This window comes from Triticum aestivum, chromosome 6B, assembly GCF_018294505.1.
Source record: "Triticum aestivum cultivar Chinese Spring chromosome 6B, IWGSC CS RefSeq v2.1, whole genome shotgun sequence".
Classification (NCBI taxonomy): Eukaryota; Viridiplantae; Streptophyta; class Magnoliopsida; order Poales; family Poaceae; genus Triticum; species Triticum aestivum.
In genome coordinates, this window is record NC_057810.1 from 721972099 (window position 1) to 721980914 (window position 8816).

Here is an 8816-nt window from a genome sequence, read left to right on the forward strand (position 1 = left end):
CAGCACCGCGGCCGGGCCATCCGCCCGGACAAAGCAGGATCTCCCACCAGCATCAGCGCAGAGGAAGGAGAAGAACAACAGCAGCAAATCATACCAACAAAGAGGAAGAAAGGTCTTCGTCTCCCTGCCTCCATCGCCCATCTGAGGATCCAAACGGCCAGTGCCGATGGACCTCCAACCACCATAGCCCGTGCCCTCGACGAGATCCGGGGATCCCCAACACCGCTGGCTCCTAGACGAAGGCAAAAGCCTCGCCTGACCGCGAACGGAGCCCGGAGAAACTTATTCCGACGCGACACCACCGCAACGACCTCGGCAGCGTCTCCCTCAACCCTAATCCTACCACACACCCACCTAGCGAACAGAGCCGAGGTTCCCTCTCCCTCCCGCCGCCGGAGCGGCCGACGGAGAGAGAGGGAACCGGCGGCGTCACCGGCGGCGCGCAAGGGATCCCCCGCCTCCTTGATCGCCTAGATCCTACTTTTCCGGGCGCGGCACAAAACTATTTTTCTGATATATAAATTCGATATGTCTACTAATGTCGGCTGTGGTTGTATTTATTTGTCCGAACGCACCGGCCTCACAACCGAAGTTTGTGCCACGCACGAGCAGGTTGGTAGTCTAGCTAGTAAATTTTTTTTAGGGGCGTCTAGCAAGTATTCTGTGAATGGATTCTGGTGGCAGAGAGATAGTTTCCTTTGGGAGACCTGCGTACGCACGTACTAATTGGGTACATATATACAATTCTGGGTTCCCAAAGGATAGCCGCTAGCGATACAATTTAAACTAATCCAAACTAGTTTCCGAACTAATAATGATTTACTCCAATTTAAACTAATCCAAACTAATTTCCTTCCCAAGACGTATCCTTTTCTCCATATATATATATATAAGTAGAAACCTCTTCTGCGGCTACGCCAAACTCAAACTGATCGAAACCCCCAACGATAACCGCAGGTACAAGCAGATGGACGACATCGAGAGCCAGACACCCCATGGAGATCGGGAGATCAAGGCCGCCAGACACTGCCCATGTTGGCTCATCATGGTGGTCGCGATGGTCGTCGGTACCTTCATCACTGCAGCCGTTTTCATCCTCTACTGCATGATCCTAGCCCATTACACCGTCGCGGTAGATTCTGTCTCCGCCACCGACCCGAAGAAGGGCCTCTCGTTCAACCTCACCCTCAGTGTCGCCTCCCAAAGTTACGGGTCAGAGGCGTGCATTATCCCCGGCACATACATGGAGGTGACCTACCGTGGTGTCCAGATCGCCGCCAGCGCGCCCGAAACACGGCGGATTTGCGCTAAGCCACGGAAGGCGGTGGAGCAGCATGTCCTCACAATAGCCACCACAATTCCCGTAGGGAAAGTGTTGGACAGTCTTGAGGCGGAAATGAAGGGAGGGGTGGCGATGTTCGACATCACATTGCACCTACCAGCAGGGTCGTATGACATGATGAATGCATGGGTGTCAGGCTGCACCGGTATGCGGGTTGATCAGGGCGCTGTGGCGTGTGAATCCCTCTTCTTAGCTAGAATAGTAAGTTGATACTAGGTTTTTTTAAGTATAGTTAATCTGAGTAGTATACACGGATGATCTAGTTATCAACTCATCGATCAGTGCATCGCCAAAAGAGTGTACACCTGTCTGCTTTCTTTCTTGGAGCTATCTGTTGCATGTCGTACATCTTTTGATCGTGGGCCTGTTTGTTCTCTCGATCGTGGTTAGCTAACAATTATCACAATTCTATTTTTTGTCAAGCGATATTTTCATTGGTTAACTAAAAAGAAAATATATATCAAATCATGAATATTCAAACAAATGCTAGCAACAAAGACCCACTATACTTACCATGCTCATTGAAACAAGGGATGAACTGGAACAAATGTTAAATATACAATAATGTTTTTAAACACAAGAAGACCTAAAATCCGGCTAAAAAGGACCTAAAATCATTTTAACTAACACGGCTGATCTGGCGCGAGGGGAACAACAACACGAGCATTGTATTCTAAGCAACTGAATTTAGTCCAAGCATAAATGCCATGTGGTGCACCTAGTTCGGAGATCGTCGGCAGTGGCTCCAACATGCCTATATCCCCACACGACGACCACCATGGCATGCCGTAATTTCCACCGCACAACCTTAGTCACTTGGAACATATGTGTCGGGCTCCGCACGTGCTAGTATGATGGCTCACAGAGGCAATGCGGAGGTTTTTTTTTTTGTTTAGGCAAACTCGCAAACTTTATTAATGCGTCACCACATTTACAGGGAAGAATAAAAGGTCACCAAGCCGGCCAACCCCTAAAGTAAGTGCATGATTATCAAGATTGTGGGCATCAGCATTGGAGGTTCTAAACTCATGAATAAATGAACAAGAATTGAAAAAACTAGCTCTATCTATTATTTCATGTATCACTGCACCATACGGTGATGCGCTTCCCTCCTTGATTGCTTCAACTGCCACTTTGCAATCCGATGCCACTGCGATCTTGGCTTCGTATAAGTCATCCGCCAATGCTTGCGCTTCTCTGATTGCCAATGCTTCGAGAGTTGTTGGGTCACCGATGTAGCTTATGCACATTGCTGAAGCTACGAAATATGGACCTGTTTGGTCTCTGCACACAGCAGCTACAGACCCGTGGCCTCAGCCCTTACTACTGCTGCATCTACATTGATCTTCACATGGCCCTCGAGAGGAGGAAGCCAATGCCTTGGTCTTGGTGCTGGCGCACGGGCCATCGAAGTGGTTCCTGGTTTCTGCAAAAGCATTATCTCATCCAAGTATGAATTGATGAAACAATGTGTTGCATATGGAGTCTGGAAAACATCTTCATGGATAACTTTCCGGCGAGCCGCCGAGATTGCGCATACGGTAACAATCGTCCGTGTATAGTCTTGCAGCTGCATCGTCTCGTTCATTGCAAACAGACACCCCTTGGCATTCGGGTTTTGGTTGGTGCACATATGCTCAACTATGTCATCGTTAGATAGAGCCCAGATGCTTCATGCGAGTCATACTACAGCTAAGAAGGCTCATCAACGACATGAAGAGAAGTCTCGTCAACGACGACAGCACCCCGGTGAACCAGTCGCGGGCGACCAACATGTCCATGACTCGAGCTTGATCTCTACTAGGAACTTTTCTTTGATAAATTCGATCTCTACTGCTGCATGATGGCCATGGCCCATACGTCGCTCGTCATTATATGTTGCAGTACTACAATACAACGCAAATGCTAGCTACATGGACTCTGGCAACGGAGAAAATATGAACACATGCACGAGCTAATTTCCTTCGGGAAACCTTTGCACCGGTTACGATTCCGGTTTCCCAAAGGAAACTAGCTAGCGATACAACTAAACCGACCTTTTTCACTCCATATATATAAGTACTCCATATGGAAAGAAATATAAGAGCGTTTAGATCACTATTTTAGTAACCTATAAATGTTCTTATATTTTTTTACAGAGGGAGTATAAATAAACCTGTTCTGCGCCTACGCCAAACTCAAACTAATCCAAGACCCAAACGATAAGCCCAAGATGGATGATGTCGAGAGCCAGAGACCCCATGGACATCACGAGGTCAGGGCCGCCATAGATTGCCCGTTTTGGTGCGTCTTGGTCTTCTCGGTGCTTTGCCACCGCCATCTTCGTCGAATGCATAACCGTCCTGATCGAGTACTATAGGATGCACATCCTGTACTCTGTCGCCATAGATTCCATCTCCGGCGCCGACCCCAAGACCGGCCTCTCCTTCAACATCACCCTCGGTGTCCCCTCGGGGAGCTATGGATCAGAGGCGTGCATCTACCCTGGCACGTACGTGGGGGGCCTATGGCGGCGGCCGGCTTGCCGCTAGCACGGACGAGACACGGTCGCTCTGCGCTAGGCCACAGAAGTACGCGGAGCAGCACGTACTGGCAATGGCCACCGCGGTTCCCGTGGGGAACGTGTTGGGCGGTCTCAGGGCGGACATGAAGAAGGAGTCGGCGGTGTTTGACTTCACATTGCACGTCCCGGCCGGGTCGTATGGTGGGGAGTCGGCGTACGTCTGGGTTTCAGACCGCAAGGGCGTGCGGGTCTGTGAGGGAACTGTAATGTTTGAATCTCCCGACACTCCCTTCCTGCGGCGAGAGGGGTTGGCATCGAGAGGCGGCTAGGGATTCGTCATCGCATGCCTAGTCGCCTCTCTTCAGAAAATGTTTTGTTCTTACACGCTTGAGTGTTGGATTTAACCATTAATCGTGGTTGTTTTAATAAATTGGTTATAGTTAGTTAACAATTATTAGCGACTATATGTTTACCTAGGGTTCGTTGTGACAACTTTTTTTCAACAAAATGTGTTCAAGTATACCGAATCAATTAAATACAACCGATAAAGTAAGCTGGCAAACATGAGCATAGAGACCTATGATGATAAAAACCAAAAGTTACCCAATATCTATGTTATCATCTCACTATCACAGCGCCAGATCACCATTCACCAATGACAATTTTCATTTGCATCCTGATGTTTTTATATGCATTCGATGAGAATAACTCACTAGTAGAAGCTTGTTAGAAGCTCGCGCGAGCCAAAGTTAGGCTCTGGTGGCAGCTAGCTAATTTCCTTTCGGAGACCTGCGTACGCACGTACGTACTAATTAGGTACATATACCATTCCGGATTCCCTAAGGATACTAACTACGTACCGACACAGTTTAAACTAATCCAAACAAGTTTCCTATAAGAGACGTGTGCCTATCGATCTTTTTCTCCGCATATAAGTAGGCTACGCCAAACTCATCCAAACCCCCAACGAAAACCACAAGTACAAAGAGATGGACGACACGGAGAGCCAGACACCCCATGGAGATCCGGAGACCAATGCCGCCAGACGCTACCCGTGTTGGCTCATCGTGGTGATGGCGGTGCTCGCCGGTGCCTTCATCACCTTAGCCTTTTTCATGCCCAATCTTATGATCCACGCCCGTTATACCGTGGCGGCAGATTCTGTCTCCAGCACCGACCCCAGCACAGGCCTCTCGTTCAACCTCACTCTCGGCGTCGCCTCCCAAAGTTACGGGTCAGACGCGTGCATTATGCCCCACACATACATGGAGGTTACCTACCGTGGCGTCCAGATCGCGGCCAGCGCGCCCGAGACACGGTTCATCTGTGTTAAGCCGTGGAAGAAGAAGGAGGAGAAGGTCCTCGCTATGGCCACCACCGTTCCCGCAGGGAACGTGTTGGACAGTCTTGCGGCCGACATGAAGAGAGGGGTGGCGGTGTTCGACGTCAAATTGCACCTACCAGCAGGGGCATATGACATGATGATCGCATGGGTGTCTAGCTGCAAGGGTATGCGGGTTGGTCAGGGCGCTGTGGCGTGTGATTACCTCTACTAATAGTTGTCTGCTTAGCTAGAATAATATTGATACAAGATTTGTTTTTCCTGTATACGTCATTTTTTAGGGGAACTGTATACTTAATCTGAGTAGCATATACGGATGATGTAGTTATCAACTCGTCCATCAGTGCGTTGCCAGAAAAGTGTAAACCTCTTTGCTTTGTTTTTGGAACTATCGGTTGCATGTCGTACATCTTTCAATCGTGGTTAGAAGAGTTTTTGTAAGTCCTGTTTGTTCTCTCGGTCGTGGTTAGCTTAGTTTCTAAGCCTGTTTGTTCCCTTATTTTTGCATGTAAAAACTTGTTTTACTCAACCAATATCAGGATCACAATCAACTCTGCTAAGATGAAGCGCTCCTGGTGGACCAGAGCCCAAGCACACTACAATTCTCTTTTTGGTTCTAGCAAAGTTTGCCAAATAATCTGCTACAAAATTTTGGCTACGATTAATACAAGTAATACAATCCCTCAAAAATACAAGTAATACAAGTTTTACAGAGATTTAATCTCTGCCACTAACAAAGCAAACACCGACCGATATCATGGTCATCATCCTTTAGTAGATTAACCACTGATGTTGAGTCCATCTCCAGAAGAGAAAGAGTTCTGCAGAACGAGAAAATTATATTTCCTGTGACATCTCGAAGTATTATCCCCGCTCCCACACTTCCATCAGCCGACCAGGGTCCATACATATTCAGTTTGGCTCAATTCTGAGGCGGAGCAATCCACTTACAAGCATTCTCATCCTTCTTCAGAGAAGTTTTTAGAGTTTCAATAGAAGTCAACACAGCAGGCCCGTTTCCTTAGATTAGATCGAAGATAAAATCCAATTTAATGCTCATCATAGAATTTAAGTAGCTTGACAGGAAACTTTTAGAAACTTCAAGGGGCGGGACTGGTTTGAAGTGGACTGCTTCATTCCTAACTAGGGTTGCAAACGAGTCGAGTTCGAGCGAGTTGGAGTTGGCTCAGCTCAACTCATATTAAAATTCGAGCGAGCTCAATCTGAGTGAAGCTCAAGATCGAGCTGTAGAACATGACTCGTGCTCAGCTTGTACCGATCTCGAATCGATCTCGAGCTAGTTTCGAGCTAAATAAAATGGTAAAAATTACAAAGCTATGATGATTATTCAGACTAGATAAGGACACAACACGACACAACTTTGTACGTCAGTCTCGTCATGCTCGGGAGAGCTCCGAGCACATCTTTGTCTCTTGGGCGAACTAGAAATAGATGGTGGTCTTCGTGGACGAAAAACAAGAAAAAGAAGGTGCATATGATGGGATTTTTTTTCAAAAGAGGATATTTAACACATAGCCGATCACGTACCATAATTAGACCTAAATCTTCTCTACACTTAATTAAGCTACCATTCTGGCTAGTTAATAAAATGGAGAAAAATCATGGACATCATATATTGTAACAAATTATCTTATTTTCATTTAATATATGGCATAATCATTGAACATTATGGTATTATGTCGAGCTATCGAGCTAAAATCGAGCGAGCCAATATTGGCTCAAGATCGGCTCGTTTCTCCATCGTGCTACATAAAGTGTTCAAACTCGGTTAATTTATTTTTGAGTCGATCTCGAGTCGAGCCAAAAAACGAGTCGATCTCGAGTGGCTTACGAGCCTCGAGCTTTTCTTGCAGCCCTATTCCTAACATGCCAACAACGCCATAGTGTAAACAGTGGCATGCAACATACTCCCTCCGTTCCAAAATAGATGACCCAACTTTGTACTAACTGACACAACTTTGTACTAAAGTTAGTACAAAGTTGAGTCATCTATTTTGGAACGGAGGGATTACATTTTAAGACAAAGGTTGCAACGCATGAAGCAGCCATTCTGGACCATTGTGATGTACATCTCCCAGATTTTGCAATGGCCAAATAGTACTCATACAGCTCCTCAAATTAACTGAATTTTGGCATCTACGCAACGCATGGAAGGTGTGCTCCGGCTCTCTCTGGCAGATCGGACACAGATCTGATCCCTCCAAACATCTCTTCTTCTTATTAGGACATGTTGGGAGTGAGTTTGTTGCCACGCGCCATGCAAAAAATTTAACAGTCGGGGGTACATTTGTTTTCCACATAAAATCCCAACACCTCCTTGTACCATCAGGAGAAGAACTTGATGCTGATTCAGACGACCTAACAGACTATCAAAAGGAAACTTATAGGCCGATCGTACCGAGAAAGGTCCTAGACGCCCCGGACCCCAAGCAATAGTATCATCCTGCTGCCTTGGTGAAGCCCGAACTTTCAAGATCTCCTCAACGTCACAAGGGTAGACGTAGATCTCCAGCAGATTTACCTTCCAATAACCATTAGGATTTAACAAGTCAGAAACAAAACGGAACCTGCACACGCCTTGCGGAGATATAGGTTTATATGAATGCGGCCTTGGTATCCAGCTGCCACGTCATATTTGAATGCTCCTACCATTGCCAACTCTCCATATCAATCCCTTCTTCAACGGTTGTAGACCATAGCTAATAGCTTGCCAAGACGAAGAGGGATTACCCAAAAAAAACTGTGTCCTCAAGTTTCCCGTTTGGATAGTTCCTTTTTTTTAGAAAAGGAGGATGACCCCGGCCTCTGGGTGATGCATACGGCCACTTTATTAATTATTCTCACAAGACCTTACAAAATCAATACAACTGTAAGACTAAAGCCGCCGTCTAAGCAACAAACTGTCGCTACACCTATCTAGTTGATGAAGGGGCGCAGATAGCCTGGGCCTAATACCAAACAGACATCGCAGTCAAGCCTAACATCTAAGACCTGAGACTCCAACCTAGCCACTTGCCGGGTCTGAGGAAAACACTGGTCCGGCGTGCTCTCAGAGGCCGCCGCCGCCAACTGCCACCGCTCCATCTTCAGAACTGTACTGATGCATCAACCTTGCTTTCGAAATCTGAGCACATAAACTGTCAGGCTTGTCTAGAAGTCTCCATGCTTGCCTATGTTAGCATTAATCTTGAGCAGTTTAGTAGATGTCTGTACTAGTCTAGCACTAGTCTAGCTAGCTGGTTGAGTTGGAGTCTTAAGTAGACTAGATTTAGGTTAATCGTGATCAAGGTTGCCGGTAATTAGAAGTTTGGTAGTAGAAGTCTAATTGAGTCCGGCTAGGACTTTGTGTACGTGTAGGTTAGCTTTTAGAGTCCGAGTCTATTTAGGTTAGCTCTGTGTACACGACCACCTGAGTATATATACACGGCTAGGCTGTGAGATTGTAACCGTGGGATTATTGGGAGGAATAAAGAAAAAGAGGGCACGACAAGGGCCCTTGGCTATCAATTTTTTGTGCACATGTGTTCGTGCAGTTTGATGTGATCGATCCTGAGAGCGAAGTTCCAACAGCCTAGCTAATAAAGCTTGGTTGAACAAATGAAAATCAC